Raw genomic sequence first — 15,853 nt, 5'->3', positions numbered from 1 at the left:
CAGGGGGAGAAGGTGCTGCAGGAGAGGATGAAATGTGTTGTCAGCCTTGTCTGGAGAGGTTTTTGATCTTGGGCTCCTCCTCCAGCACTGGCTCATGTAGGACAGGGATGGGCAGCACTGCTGGTACCATTTTCCCTGTGTGTCCCTTTGCAGTGGCCACTGTTTAATATAGGAGAAAGAAAACACGTTAGATAAGACTTTAAACTGTGTGGAACCTTTTAATATGAAGGTGCACTAAGAAAAACTAGATATAAGTTTATTTTTTCTCCAAAAAAAGGAGAGAAGAAATGGGAGCACATCACCAATGCATGTAAATCACAACCTAGACTGTGACACTGTCCACAAACTGCAGACACACGTGCCAGGTAAGGTGCAATTGAAATGTGGGCCGTGGCTTGCACAGAAAAAAAGCAACACAAGTGCATAAAAAGGAGGAAAAAAAAGAAAGGGAGATGGAAAAAGTCAAATAGGAAAGTCAGAAGACCATGTGGGGAAAAAAAAATAAAAAGAACTAGTACAATAATAGGGAGAAAAAATAGCTGAGGGAGAGCAAGAGGAAGTGAAGCCATTGCAAAGGGTTTATTGTTTTCACCTGAAGGTTTTTTGTTTTCTCCATCAGCTGAACCTGTGCCTGGGTGACTACAGGATCTCACCAACTCACTCTGTGAACCCCCAGAAGAGTTTCCTGGCTCAGGACAGACTCCAGTGGCTGTCACCCTCCAGAACCACTGGCCCAAGAGCCCCCAGATGTGCCCAGACCCTGCCAGCACATGTGTTGTCCACCATGGTAAGCCTTGCCTGAGCCCAAGAGCTGCCCTTTAGGAATGGAACAGAGCACAAGAGCAGCCCTTAAATGATTTTTGCAGGGGCCACTCAGGTGTCCCCTTCCACGGGCAGAGCAGAGGGAATGATGGAAAAGGAATTGGTTATGTGCTGAGAAGCTGGGACAGGGACATCTCCAGCTGAGTCCTGTCCACACCCTCTGCCTGCTTCTGAATTTTTCCTTCCTAGGAAGGGTCAGGGGGAGAAAGTCCCGTTTGTAGGGTCTGATTTTCGCCTCTGTGAACTCAGTGACACTTGGTGCTGTATTTTGTGCTTTTCCCAGCTTCCCCCTGCCAGGCTGATCTCCTGTTCCCTGGCTCCCACCTGCAAGCAGCATCCCCACAGGAGCTTCCAGGTCCCCCCCTGGCTGCCCAAGGCCCTTCCCTGCAGACCCCCTCCTCCTTTGGGGCTGGGAGGTGCCCTTGCCATGGACACCCAGCAGCTGCTGCTGCTCAAAGCCCGCTGTGATGCTGTGCCAGCCCTCCGAGCGTGGCTGAGGGCACCTCTCCTGCCCACCAGCCTCGGGGAGGGGCATTGGCCAAGCCCTGGAGCACAAAAGGGGCTGTGTGGCTGCTGTTTGCCCTCCTAGAGCCAGGAGGAAACTTGGCAAGGAGGGAAAAAAAACTTTCAGAAGTTACTGGGATGGCTGAGATTTATGTGAAGCTGCTCTGAAGAATAAAAGGAAGCTTGAGTGTGAGCAGGTATAACAGGAGTGGTGTAGGCAAAGGGGATTTGCCCCATCTATCCAAGAGTAGCATTTGACTGTGCTTAATTGTAGTTTATGTCTTCATAAATTGCCTTTTCCACCTGCAGGAGGCTGATCCTGCTCAACTGAGAAAACACCTTTGGTTTCTGAGTGGGGGAGGAGGGTGTCCTGGAAAAAAACCCACCTCAGCCATGTATTTTTAACCTGAATGTTTTTAACTTTAGATTGTGGAGAACAGCAAGAAGGATTAAAAAAAAATACCTCTCTGTGAAAGAGGGCATGGTGCACATATCTGCGAGTTGCAGCAGAGTGGAGAACAAAAAGGTTGCTGTTCAGAAAGGGAGGCAGAATTATAAAAAGCTTAAAGGCACAGAACATGGAAAAACCTGCTGCAAACCCCATCACCAGGAGAAAGAAAGGCTCTATCCCTGTGACATTGTTCCAGGACTCAGGTAAGATGAACTTCCCTGGAGATGAAAAGCCTTGTTGTGAATTTATTTCGTGCCTGTGTTTCTGAAGGGCCGGGTCGGGGATTCTTGTAGGCTTTGTGGTTAAGGGCAGGCTCCCTGCAGCCAAACAAAAAAACCCATCTCCATCCTCGCCTAACTGAGCAGGGACTGAGCCTCCTGTGGTCCTGGGAGATCTCCAGGAGGGACTGGGCTGGAAGACCAGCTGGTGGTTGTGCCACCCAGGCTAGTACAGACCTGTCATTCAGAGCCCAGTGCGAGGTTTGTGCTGCCACGAGCCTGCCAGGCAAAAATCTCCATTTACCTCAGGGCAAGGCTCGTCCTGGTGGTCCAGCTCTCAGAGCCTTTTTGTGAGTGTTCCCAGGCAGAGAAAGGCACTTGTAGTTGTGCAGAAAAGGCTTAGGAGTGTCTTCTACAGCATCTCATAACTCCTTTAGTCAGATACATGTGAGGGGTTTCTCCTGCTTGCTCATTCTGTCTCTTAATCCACCAGCATTTTAAGAGTCATTTAGGTTGCAAAAGACCCTCAGGAATCACCTCGAGGGAGGTGATTCTTCCCCTCTATTCTGCCCTTGTGTAACCTCACCTGGAGGACTGTTTCCAGGTCTGGAGTCCTCAGCACAGGGAAGGTGTGGACCTGTTGGAGCAGGTCCAGAGGTCACAAAGATGCCCAGAGAGCTGGAGAATCTCTGCTACAGAGACAGGCTGAGAGAGCTGGGGTTGTTCAGTCTGGAGAAGAGAAGGCTGCAGGGAGAACTTATTGCAGCCTTCCAGTACTTAAAGGGGGATTATAAAAAAGTGAGAGAGTGACTTTTTACATGGGCAGACAGTGATAGGACAAGGGGGAATGGTTTTAAACTGAAAGAGGAGAGATTTAGATTGGATGTTGGGTAGAAATTCTCCCCTGTGAGGGTGGGGAGGCCCTGGCACAGGTTACCCAGAGAAGCTGTGGCTGCCCCATCCCTGGAAGTGCCCAAGGCCAGGTGGGACAGGGATTAGAGCAACCTGGGCTAAGGTGTCCCTGCCCATGAAAGCATGTTGGAATGATATTTTCATTAAGATCCCTTTCAATTCAAGCCTTTCTGTGATTCCATGATCTTGAAGTCCAACCAGGAAAGCCTTTGGGCCCCTCATACTGAAGGCCCCTCTAGCCTGCTGTCTCTCCATAGTTAGTCTTCAGCTTGATCCTGGTTCTTCTCCCGGGTGGCAGGTCAGGAACCCCTGATCTGAGGAGCGTTTGTGTGTTGGAGCTGGACAAAAGTTCTCTTCATCTTGGGTTTCACCCTGCACTGAGCTGAGGGCTGATGTTCTCCAGCCCTAACCTCAGCCTCCAGCTCTGTGGAGAGGAGGCCTTCCAGCCTGTCCATTGCCTCAGCCCTGGGGGTGACAGAACTTCCCAACACGCCGAGGGCAGGGCGGTGCTGGGAGCCAGAGCCAGTGCAGCTGCTGGGAATCACTGGATGCCCATGAATGGCCTCCTGTTCAAGTCCCTGGGAGCACCAGAGAGGAGCTTGTAAGCACCAACCTTCTTGGCTGTGGTGCAGCAGCTCTGCTTAGAGCATCCTGGGGTGCTGAATGTGGGCCCTGCCCACCTCCCCAGCCTTGCTGGCCAAGGAGAACATTACCTGCAGAGCACACCTGCGGGTCACCTCCCTCTCTCCTCTCCCCTGGCAGTCACCAAAAACCAGGGTGTCTACACTTGACCCCTGTTTTCAGACATTTGGCTTCCTGTGCCAGGTGCCCAGACTGACTGAAACTATAAAATAAATCCAGAATGACAGCATTCCTGGGAAGAAAGCAGCTCGTGCCCCAAGTTCTGTGCTCTCTCCTTTTCCCCCATGCCCATCACGGGTCTCCAAGAAACCTTGTGAGTGGTTATTTATAGGCAGTGGGGTAGTAAAAGGTAGAAGGAGCCTGACTTTGGACTTGCTTTTTGCAAGTCCTCAGGGGACTCTTGTGAGTCACCCCAGGGCTGAGCTTGCCTGGAAGGTGTTTCTTGACAGTGTCTGCAGGTGGGGTGAACCTTGCCAAGCTGAAGGGGGAAGCAGAGTTGGTTTGTGAACCCTCTGCAACGGCTCTGTGGGCAGAGTAGGAGCAAAAACAACTTGTGAGAGCTCTGAAGCTGAGGATGGCTCCAAGCTGAGCTAGCCCAGCTGCAAGCCATTCTCAGGGAACTGCTTGCACAGACTAACTTCTGCCACCAAATGTCCATATAATTTTATGGCCCCGCTCTATCCATCGCGCCTCGTACGTGGATGTCTCAGCCACGCCTCAGTAATGAGATGTGACAGGCTGTATGTTTCTGGGTGATTATGGCATGTGTCATAAAGCAAAAAGAAAAAAAAAAAAAAGCAATAATCCCCTGGAAACACATTGCCCCGGGGTGTCTTGTTACCATTACGAAATAAAATTACAAATGAAAAAATAATGAAAACATTCAGGAGCGTGTGCGCCCGAGCCGTGGGTATGGTGGGACTGTCAGGCAACCCAGCCTCCAGCCCAAAACTGTGAGGATCATTTATAGCCACTGTAAACACCCACTCACCCACCCCCACACGTGTTGCTGACAGCCTGGCCCTGGATGCTGCTATTCCTGCAGCCAGGACTCTGGGAGAAGCAGCTTTTCCTTGGTGGTGCGAGGGGTTCACCTGCACTCTGCTCACACCCAGCTCGTCACCTGGGGCTGCTTGTCCTGGTTTTATGTCCTTGGAAACATGTAAGAGGTCTCCACTTTAAACTCACTCAATGGAAAGCTTCCTATTGAGTGAGCTGGACTTTGATGGTCACAGTGAGTCCCTTCCAGCTCAGGATATTTTGATCATATAGTGATTCTTTTTCTGTTCCCTGCATTTAACAGCTTGTTTGGGCTGATAATATCTCTCCTGTTTTAACTAGGCTCAACTTAACTGGGCAGTGGAGCCTGAGAGACATTTGGAATCTCGGAATGGAGTGGCTGAGAAGCTGGCACTGGATCTTTCCCTGGTTCCTCCTAATCTCCACTCCCTGCACCAGCTTGGTCTCCTTTTCCAGGTAGTAGCAAGATTTTTTCCAGAGAAGATCAGGAACAGCAATTAGGGGACTTGCCTGAAAGCACAGGGATATGACTATCTCACCTTTTATGCATGTCTTTATATATATATATAATTTTTCTTTTTGACAATAGCATTAGGATGTCACAATTTCTTGGTGCTGGATGAGCACCAGAGGTCTGTCCCAGAGAACAAGAGAGGCGTGATGAGAAACAGAAGCAGAGTGGTGATGCCAGCATTAGTCCTGCTTGGTGGGAAGGGGCACAAAAGAGATGTAGAAAGTGGTGTCAGGGAGGACTTGGTGATCCTGGGATCTGGCAATCCCAACCAAACCAAAGAACACACACACACAAATATAAGTCATGAAGGAAGCCCATCTACTAATGTGATAATGAGGGGAAAATGGACAAGGCTTTTTGTATTTTTTGGCTGGGTAGAGGCTCCAGGGAGGTCGTGGTGTCTCCATCCTTGGAGATGTTCAAGGACCAACTGGACAAAGCCCTGAGTGACCCAGTTTGAATTCAGTGTAGGCCTTGCTTGAGCAGTGGGTTGAACTAGAGACCTCCCAAGGTTCTTTCTGAGCTGATATTTTCTCTGTTCTGAAGAAATTCTGTGCGTTTTGGGGATGTTTAGGGCACAGTTTGCCTCTCACTTCTGTGAAACCTTATCCACGAGCAGATCACTCTCTAGGACAAGGGAACAGTTGTTACATGATTGTTTTTTTTTTTTCAATCTCTTCTCTCAGCTTCATTTGCATTAGATAAGGGATTGAAACCAGCACCAGGATCTGGCAGCCAGAGGTTTGTGGGAGGGCTTTCACCATCAAAAGTATGATGTTAATACGTGGTTTTTCCCCCATGTACAAGCTGTAAATCCACACTCAAGCCCCCAGGCAGGATTTCTGCAGCTGGGCAGACAGTTCCATCCATCTGTGATGCCCTGAGGACTCTCACCTGCCTTCTGCTCCCCACAGAAAAGGTCCTTAACAGAAGAAGGTGCCGAGAAACTACAGCACAAGGGTATCTCTTTCTTCTTCTTCCCCTTCTTATTTTTCCCAAGCTTAAGGAAAATGCTCCAGAAAGAAAACTTTTACTCTTTTTACTTCCCACAGGAGTTGCCTGTTAGATTCATCTCTGACTGAGGACCAAGATGTGCTGTCCACCATCCCAGAAAGGTAAAAAGGCTTGGATGTTCCACGGGATCCGATGTGTGTTGGCAGATTTCTTGGCTTTTTAGGCAAAAATATTTGTCACTGGCTTAGTTTTCTTGGTTTGCCAGAAGTGAAACCTTTTCAGCTGCCTCATTTGGTTTAACTGTTGACTCAAAAATGTTGGTGGGAACGGGTGTCTTTTCCTCCTCCTTTCATTCCGTGGGAAAAATACAGCCTGAGGAATTCCAGTGCCTTGAGAGCTGATGGAGAACTGCAATTTTGAGTTTGAAAACAGCAAAATGAAATTTTCCCATTCTGCAAAGCAATTAGAAACCAGCATTTTTCATGCAGTAAAACTGGACAAAAGCAATAAGTGTGTAGGAAGTCTGAAATGCTTCCTGATTGCGGGATTTATTTTTTTTTAAATCATTTGTTTCAATAAAAACACGACATTTTAATATGAGAAAATATTTTGTTTGGCCTTTTGTATACATATTTGAAATTTAACATCATAAAAATGCAGTGTGGCATTTAATATATCATGATGTGTCGTGATATATTTTAATATATTTTAGAGAAAACGCTCCAACAGAATAATGCCTGAAATAAAAATTCGTGCTCCAACAAAATAATATCCAAAATGAAACTAAATATTCCAGCTCTGCTTCTGGAAAGCTGAGGCAAGTGCTTTGTCCCTCTTCAAAAATTTCATAGAAATCAACAAGTTCTTGAAAAATGTTCTGATTTAATCCAAATGTGGGTTTGGAAGGACAAGCATCTCAGAACATTTTGACCAACTCTTTTGATCCGTGGTTTTCTAGTTCCACTTGGAACTCCTAAAAATGCTCTTTTTTTTTTTTTCTTGGTAATTTTCTTAAATCAAATTATCCCAATCCCTCGGAAAGAAAGGCAAAATCATTCATTCTCCTCATTTTGCTGTCAAGGAAGCCAAGTTGGAGGGAGAGAGCCTGGGAGGGAGAGCTGAAGGGGAAGCCAAGGGGCCAACTTTGTCCTTCCCACAGCTCCTCCAGGACCAAACAAACCCTGTGATGGCCTTGATGGACTAGGAGAGGGACTGGGGGAAGTCACCTCTCCATTAAACCCACTTAGAGGTACAGTACCCCAAAAAACCCGAGGGGTTTATGCACTGCAGCTGGTCCTTGCTTGCAGTTTGGCTTGGTCCTTCAAAGCATTGCCATTTCCTGGGTTAATTTTGCCATATTCTGGTTTAATTTTGCCCTTTCCTGGTTGAATTTTGCCCTTTCCTGGTTGAATTTTGCCCTTTCCTGGTTGAATTTTGCCCTTTCCTGGTTGAATTTTGCCCTTTCCTGGTTGAATTTTGCCATTTTGTGGTTTCATTTTCCATTTCCTAGTTGAACTTTACCATTTCCCGGTCGAATTTTGCCCTTTCCCAGTCGAATCTTGCCCTTTCCCAGCTGAATTTTGCCCTTTCCCGGTCGAATTTTGCCCTTTCCCAGTCGAATTTTGCCCTTTCCCAGTCGAATTTTGCCCTTTCCCAGTCGAATTTTGCCCTTTCCCAGTCGAATTTTGCCCTTTCCCAGTCGAATTTTACCATTTCCCAGTCGAATTTTACCATTTCCCAGTTGAATTTTGCCTTTTCCTGGTTGAATTTTGCCCTTTCCCGGTCCAATCACCCCGCCAAGGTCCTGCAGCAGCCCCCACGTTGCACTCCATGTTCGCCAGTGCTCTATTTTCTCTTTATTTGCTGTCAAACTGGGAGCGGGGATGGGCGAGGGGAGAAAGCTCAGGATTGAGGGAAGGTCGTGCCCAGTTTCCTCGGGCTCTCCTTGATCCTGATGTCAGGAGAAGCTCCCTGAGAACGACGTGACAGCTGTGCTTTGTCCCATCACAGTCAGGGTCTGTCCCATCAAGTCGCCCTCGACAGATCTGCAGGGGGTTGGTCGGATTTTCTCCTTTTTCTGAGAGTTAAAACGTGTTTCTTCTGTGTTTTCCAAGTGCCTGGTTTTACCTGGGGGGGAATCTCTGTAGTTCTTGGGAAGACTCAAGAGTGACTGACTAACCTGTCTTTTTGTGTGTAGTAACATTAAAAACTAGTTCAAGCTGAAAGGGAATATTTGGAACATGATTAACTTCTTTTTTATTTTTTTCTCCCAAGTTATATTGAAACTAAAGAAATAACCTTATAGAATGGCACCTCTTTATTTCTTTACGTGGAGAAGAAGCTTTTAATAACCAAGATATTGATGGAATATCCTCTCCAGTGCCTGACTGCAGATACCTCTCCCAGTCTTACAGTCAATCACAGCAGCATTGACTTTGGTACAGAAGGTCCTTGGACCTAAAACTTGGGTGGAGTTTTGTGAGATGAGTTCTGAGGGTTTAGGTATCTGGAGCAGGATAAGGTGTCCCACCTTCTGGAAGTTTCTCTCCTTGGAGGAGCCAACATGAGGAGGTCTCCAAAAGCTCAGGTGAATTAATGCATTTCTGCTTTTTTTTTTTTTTTGTCCTTTTCCAAGGTGAAATCTTATATTTCTGGGGTTTTTTTGTCCTTTTCCAAGGCACCAGTCCCACTGCTAGCTTTCCAGTCTGAGCTGTGTTGCCACTGCAGTGATGGGTGGGATCCTGCCCATTCCCAAATCTTCATCAGCCCAGTGCTGTGCTTAGATGGATCTGACTCAACAGCTTCCAAAAAGGTGCATATCCAGGGCAGCTCTATGGTTTCACCCAGCAGTAATTAAAACACACTAATGAAAAAGTGACCCTCCAAAGAAATCCCTTATCTCCTCTGACAGCCACACGCAGCAAGGACATTAATTTCCAACTTGTTTCTGAACATACTGACAGTGGGTGATGTGGGGAAAGAGAGAGGCAATATACTGGCTACTTGGCCATAAATGAGGAATTAATTGAACACTTTCTTTTAATTCCCCCCCCCCTTAACTGAGGCTGAACCAAACTTACATCTCGTTGGCTGACAATGTGCGTCCTGGTGGAGGAAAAGTGTGTAGGGACTGTTTTTTCTCTGTTGGTTGGTGTTGCCATCACTTTGTCCTCAATTTTACCCGTTTTGTGCCTGTTCTTTGCTCCTTTCACACCAGCTCTTGCTTCTTGGTGCTCCTTTTCAGAGCATGGCAGAAGCAGGAGGGAGATGTGGGACGCTGCCTTTAGCAGTGGTGTCTGTGTAAAAGATGTTTTGTTCATGGGATCAGTTAGTGGGCAAAGTTTAGTCAGTCATAAAATCCCAAAATTGTTTGGGTCATCTTGTTCCATCCCCTGCCATGGGCAGGAACAACTTCCACTATCCCAGGTTGCTCCAAGCCCTGTCCAACCTGGCCTCGGACACTTCCAGGGATGGGGCAGCCACAGCTTCTCTAAGTCAACCCTTGTTATCAGTTCTCCACACCCTGTGCACTACCTGGAGACCATCGTAACCTGCATTTAGGAGTGTTGGCTCTCCCGTGTTTCCCATCACATCCCTGCTTTCAGCTTTGCACAGTCCTGATCTGGACCTTGCTGTGACTTCAGAGAGATGCTGTGATCCCTGAACTTGGCAGCAGGTAAATTGCAAGTTAAGCTCCTTCCCCGGGGGGAAAAATTGCTGCTGCTGTGGAAAAAGAAGTGTTTTCTTCCCTCTTGGTGTCCCTGAGAATCCCTCAGCATCAGAGCCCTGTTCCTGCCTGGCTCTGCAGCATCTTTGTCAGCTGCATACTAGGGAGAAACCCAGAGGAAAATGCGGGAAACCTCCTGAAAAGGATGGGAATAATGTTTATTTGTCCAAGCAGAAATAGGAACATAGTGTGGTCGGCTTGGGCGCTGTTTTGTCCTCCCCTTTTCTTCCCAATTCTTGGTAGGAAGGACCCATGGACACCTCTGGGTCTCTCCTGTGGGTCTCCCCTTCCATCTCCGAACTTTTCAGCTGAATTAGTGTTTTCCCCCCTTGGTGGCTCACAAGGCTTTCCTGGTGTGACCTCAAACCCTTCTCCCAGAGCAGAGGGCACCACCAGGATGTGACCCTGCCTTTCCCACCGAGAGCATCCCCACGCTCCCGATTTCAGGGAGCCAGCTCTCCAGGAGCACGTTTTGCAGCAGGACACGGCGTTACAGAGGAGATTTCAAGCTTTCCTCCCTCTTTTTGTCTCTGCCTCTCTTCCCCCGGCCCCAATTACAGCCCCGGGCGCTCTCGGAGGAGACATTCAAAGGCAACAAAGCCCCGTCGCCGCCCCACAAAGGCGACATCTCCTGGGCTTCTGCCCTAATGAGAGCAAATTTTTTGTCCAAACATTTGAAGCGAGGAGGTGCCTTCTCCTGCCACCCCCCGCCGGGGTTAATGTTATTATCCAGTTCGCTCTGGTTGGAAATTTAAAACAAGGGCATTCGCTTCTTTTAAATGAGAGGTGACAGTGGCTCCAGCACTTCAGAAGGGAATTAGGGAAGGAGGGATGGCTGCGGATTCTGTCTCCCTGGGGTCTTATCCATCGGCCCTTCTGCCCCCGGGTGGTGCGTGGGATCAAAGGCCACTTACCTGCTGCTGAGCACAAAATCCCCCGGGACACCACGCTGGCAAGAACGACCTCGAGGGGCAGGATTTTGCTTCCCTGGGGCGAGGAGGCAGAGAGGACCCCGTGGGGCTCGTGGCCATCGTAGCCATATCTCCTAAAATGTTTTTTTTTGGGGGTGCTGGACCCGCCCAGGTTTTGGTTTAGGAACTTTGGTGGCCAGGAAAAAAAATGTCGTCGGTGGGAAAACTGCTGGTTCCCTTCAGGGGAACGTGGTGAAAAGGCAGAGAGTGAAACGCTGTGGGGGAAATGATGCTTGTGTATATCTAATGAGAAGCTTTGTGGGGAAAATGATGCTTGTGTATATCTAATGAAAAGCTTTGAGCTCTGAGTTTTCAATGGGATGGTTTTGACTTCAGATAAGGGATTTTTTTTTGGTTGTTTTTTTAGAAATTATAAAAAAAAAAAATCGCTTGTTAGAAACACCCACCAAAGGCTCCCCATGTCTTATCACTGCAAAATAGGGAGCTAACCCAATCCTCCTCTCTGTCTCAGGATAGGTTTGATTAGAAACGTCAAAAAAATGCGGGACAAAAATGTGAATTTTTAATCCCATTTTAAAGGCCCTTTACCCATGCGTGAACTCTTCTTTTGAAGTGCTGCAGGCGGCTCTTCCCCACTCTGCCCCCAGAAATGCTGCCTTGGAGGGGGAGATGGCCTGTGAGCCCAAACAAAGGGGGGGTTTGCTGAACCCTTTGCATTGTGGCTGGATGCCAGAGCTCCCTGTGCTGAGCCAGGCTGGGCACTGGGACACGACCAGGAAATCCATTTACTGGGGTGCCAGGGGAATTGCTGGGGCTCTGGAGGTGGAGAGGGATGGTGGGGAGAGGGCACTGAGCCGTGTAAGGCTGATCTCAGGGTGTGAAAGTGGATTGCAGTGAATTTTCTTGCTGGTTTTTTTGTGTGCTGGAACAGCTTATAACATCCCTGTGAAAGGGGATGGGGAAGGAAACGAATTCCTGCCCCATGGATCACGCAGAGGATGCTTTTTGCACTCCTCTGCTCTGGGGATGGGGTTTCATGAGCCTGGGGCCTGTCTGAATGACTTCAGGAGCAGCTACAGGATGAGTTCAGCTCAAATACACCCTTTTCATGGGATGGTAGTCCTTGAGGACCATCTCAGCTTAAAATTGGTGCTCTGGGTTTCCTAGCACGAATCTAGGGAAGCAGGATGTGTGCTGGAAAAAAAATGGGAGAGTCAGTGGCTGTGTGGATAATTCCTTTCTCAAAATGCTGAGTCAGAGGTGCTGCTGCCAGAGGCTGGGGACCTGATGGCAATTCTGTCCCCTTGGTGGCACTGGGAGACAAGGGACAGCAAAATAAAAGCTTTGGGGAATTACAACATCAGGAAAACACGGACAAATGTGTTGCAGCTAAAGCTGCTGGGGGAAAAACAATTCCCTTTCCCTGTTTTCATCACAGGGGAAATTTCTGCCTTTTCCCTCTAACTGGAAAGCCGAAAATCAATACAGTTTTAGGCTTCTGGATGAGAAGTTTTTGGTTTTCAGTGTGTAGCTGATATAGCAGGGGGAAAGCTCACACCTGGGGAAAAAACCAGCCTGTTTTGGTGTTTAGCTCTGGAGCGGGGCAGCACCACGCAGGGAGAGGCAGCATTAACCCACTCATCCATCTCCATCAGGGCTGGGGGGACAAATGGAAGTGGCTGGGTCATCCTCCTCACTGCAGGCTGAGAGGGGGGAGCCAGGGAGGAGCCCCCAGGAGCAGAAAGGCTGCAGCTCTCTGGGGCAGGTACACTCGATAAATAACGAGTGATAAACCAGCCATCTCCACCAGGAAATCAATTAGATGTGGAGCCTTTGGGCTGGCTTTTCCCTTTTTTTTTCTTCCTCCCTTCCCCTCCTCTTCTCCATTTTCCAGGCAGGTGTCTAAGGTGGGGGTTGTGGGAGCAATTGCTTCTCGAGGCAGTTGCTTTGCTCTTCCCTCCCTTCACAGCTAAAGTGCAGCAAAGCCCACGGCTCTGGGGCTTTGTGCTTCTTTGACATTTCCCCATCCACTGGGAAGTTGGGGCTGGAGCTGGGGAGGTTGCTGGGGTCACCTGTTAGAGCTGTCTGCATCCCAGAGGAGGTGCATCAGCCTTGGAGTTGATCCCAACCAGCAGGACCCACAATGGGGCATTGGGGGTTTTCGGGCTCAGGATGAAGGAGAGGAGGGTTTGGAAGGCTGAGCTGTGATGCACTTGCTCTAAGTCTGGTTTTTGAGCTTGCTTAGAGATGAGAAAAGGCTGGGAAAGGGTTTAAATTCATCTCTGGTTGAGGAAAACCTCTGGGACTATGCTGAATGGGCAGCACAAGGGGTTTGGGAGCAGGAGACAGTTTGGGTCAGATGTGCCAGGGACTGGGGAGCTGCAGGTTTCCCCTTGACACAACAAAGCTTCCTTGTGGCCCATCAGCCCAGTCCTGGGTGCTACAGGTTCCCCAGGGAATTCCCCTTGCAGCCATGGCACTTGGGACCTCAGCTCCCATCCTTTCCCAGGAAAAGGCAATCCAGCTGCATTTTGGGAGCGATGCTGTAACCCCCTGTGCTCCTTCCCTGGCCCTTCTCCCCTCCTCACCTCATGTTTACAGGTGTTCCTGCCCTCCCAGTGGGGTCTCTCCCTCCTGCAATTACAGCATCCCCCCAAATTGCTCCCTGTCTGCAGCAGAGTCACCCAAACCCATGGAAGGTGAGCATTTATTTAGCTCCCTCAGCCTTAAAATTCCCAAACAGGTCCTGCTTATAATGACATGACTGAAGCTTTTACAATTAGCATGAGGTGTCTGAAATAGCTCCCTTTTTCTCTTTCCAGGCATTACAGATGTCACAGAGACCCAAAGCCCAGAGTTCATCACACCCTGAGAGCATTCACTTGTGCCTGGGATGAATTCAGAACCGTGGCAAACAGGTACTGGAAGTTCTTCCTTGCTCCTTCCACTTCCCTGACTTATTCTTTACACTTTACTGATTTTACTGAAGTTACAAAGTCTTTGAGAAATTTTTAACTTGTTGAAATAGTGATGAGTTGATTTATTTAGTTTGGGTTAAGGAGGAGTTACAGGTGGTGCTCCAGTTAGAGGTGCTGGTTTCAGGGACAGACCTTTAACAATGGAAATAAAATCCAGTTTGTGGAGGTGGAATAAATATTTAGATTATTTTTTTTCCCTTGTCAGGATAGAAAAAGCCAAATATTTGATGGGTCAGGCTTGATGGATTCAGCAGGGCTTGTGGGTATTTGGGAGAAGACCTGGGCAGGGTTTTGGAACTCAGAGTTGAGAGTGACTCAGATTTGAGACCAAATCTTTGTTGGTGTCCTCTTTGTCACTTGTCTTTCTTGGTGGTTTGTGACATGTTCGCCTTGTTCCTTGTTTAATTCCCCAAAAATCAAAACTTCCCAACCCTTTTCACTGCTGGTTGCACAGAGACTTGAGCATGGGAGGAAGAGATGGCTTTGGCTTGGCTAAGGAGGGCAGAGCTGCTTGGTTGGGTAACTGTCTTTGCAAAAATGGAGATGAATTAAAGAGATCAAACATCACCACGAAACTGAATTTCAGAAAGCTTTCTGCATTAGAAACAACAGAATATGTGGCGGCCTGGGCTTTAATGTCACATTTTTATAAGGGAAAAACCATTTGAATCAAAATATTTGCTCTTAAATAGCAACTTCACTCACTTGATTGTCAGCAAACCCAGTAATTTAAGAAATAACCACGGAGGGAAATGAAGCTGTGAGGGCAGGAAGCAGAGGATGCTGTCCTGCCAGTGCTGCCACTTGCTGGGGACCGAGCAGAGGACAGATTTCCTCGAGACCAGGTCCACATCACTGCCTAGAGGCTGGCAGAGGGAGAGACCTTGATATATCATCTGTCCCTTTGAGCAATCCGGGGTCAGCCAGGCAGGTCCATCCATCTTCTCTCTCAGAGAAGGAAAGGAGCGAATTCTCTGCGGTCTGGATTCCAGATGTCGTGGCAGTACCTGGGATGCTGAGTCTTATCAGAGCCCTCAGATCTGGAGAGCACCAGGCTCTCCTGATAACAGGAGGCAGCAGCAGCACAGACCTGTGTGGACAGACAGACCTGCCCCATCCTCCAGAGCATCATGGAAGGGATCAGTCCTTGCTCCTGGTGGAGTTGCCACCCCTCAGCCCAGCAGGCATAACCACACACGTTCCTTACCTGTTGCAAACATGCAGCATTATTGAAATGATTCCTGTGATGGAGGGAACTTCACACCATGGTCATTCAGACTCAGCTACCAAGAGATGCCTCAGCTGCTTTTAATTGTGTGGACATCCCCTGAGCTCCCAGATGCCAGGCTTAGGCTTATTACCCTGCAGGAACTTGTTAGGCTGTCAGCCCTAAATGTTCAAATATCCCAGGTGAACCACCTTCCATCTTCATTTAATTATATATCTATTCTCATGCATATATATCTAGTCTCACAGCTTGTAGGATAAAATAGATGGCTTGGAAAGGAATGGATGGAAGAGTGGGTTTACTTTGCCTTTTGTTCTCTAACCATCAGGCAGGGATTTTAAACCACTCGCAGACAAAAAGGTTCAGATTCAGTAACAGGGGGTTGTACATCTGCTGCTTGCATGTCTCATCCCTACAGGAGATGTGTTGAGCTGCTTAAACGTGTGGGTTTTTGCTCTGTTAACAAGTCTGGTGTTGGGAAAGGAAATGTCATCCTGGTTCATCATTTCAGGGTGGGGATAGAAAGGAGTCAGGAGCTCAGAACATCCCCTGGTTGGGGCAAAGTGGTATTTTTCACTCTCCTCTTCTGGAATTTATCAGGATTCTGCAATTAGCAGGAGGGAACTCTGCGGTTCTCTTCGAGCCAAAACCAAATGGAAATACTATCTTTAGAATGTCTTGGGCTGGGGTTTTTTTGTCTGCCTGCCCATGAGGTAATCTTTTAACACTTGCCTGCGTCGAGCGCCGTGTCTGCCGTCAGTCAGCCCGGTGTGGCCACAGCACTGTGCTGTAGCTCATGTTCAGCTCGTTGGGTCCCCAGGTCAGTCCCTGAGAAGGAAAGATAAGGCCATAAGTTATGTCTTTACCTCCTGGTTGTGTTTCCTGTTCACCCCAAACTAGCTGCAAACACTGAGGAAGACTTCTCTAGGGATTTCTTCCTGCTTGCCTGTG

Source organism: Manacus vitellinus, unplaced genomic scaffold (assembly GCF_001715985.3).
Source record: "Manacus vitellinus isolate BGI_N305 unplaced genomic scaffold, ASM171598v3 scaffold_58_pilon, whole genome shotgun sequence".
In the NCBI taxonomy this organism is placed as follows: domain Eukaryota; kingdom Metazoa; phylum Chordata; class Aves; order Passeriformes; family Pipridae; genus Manacus; species Manacus vitellinus.
This window is presented reverse-complemented; position numbering follows the sequence as displayed.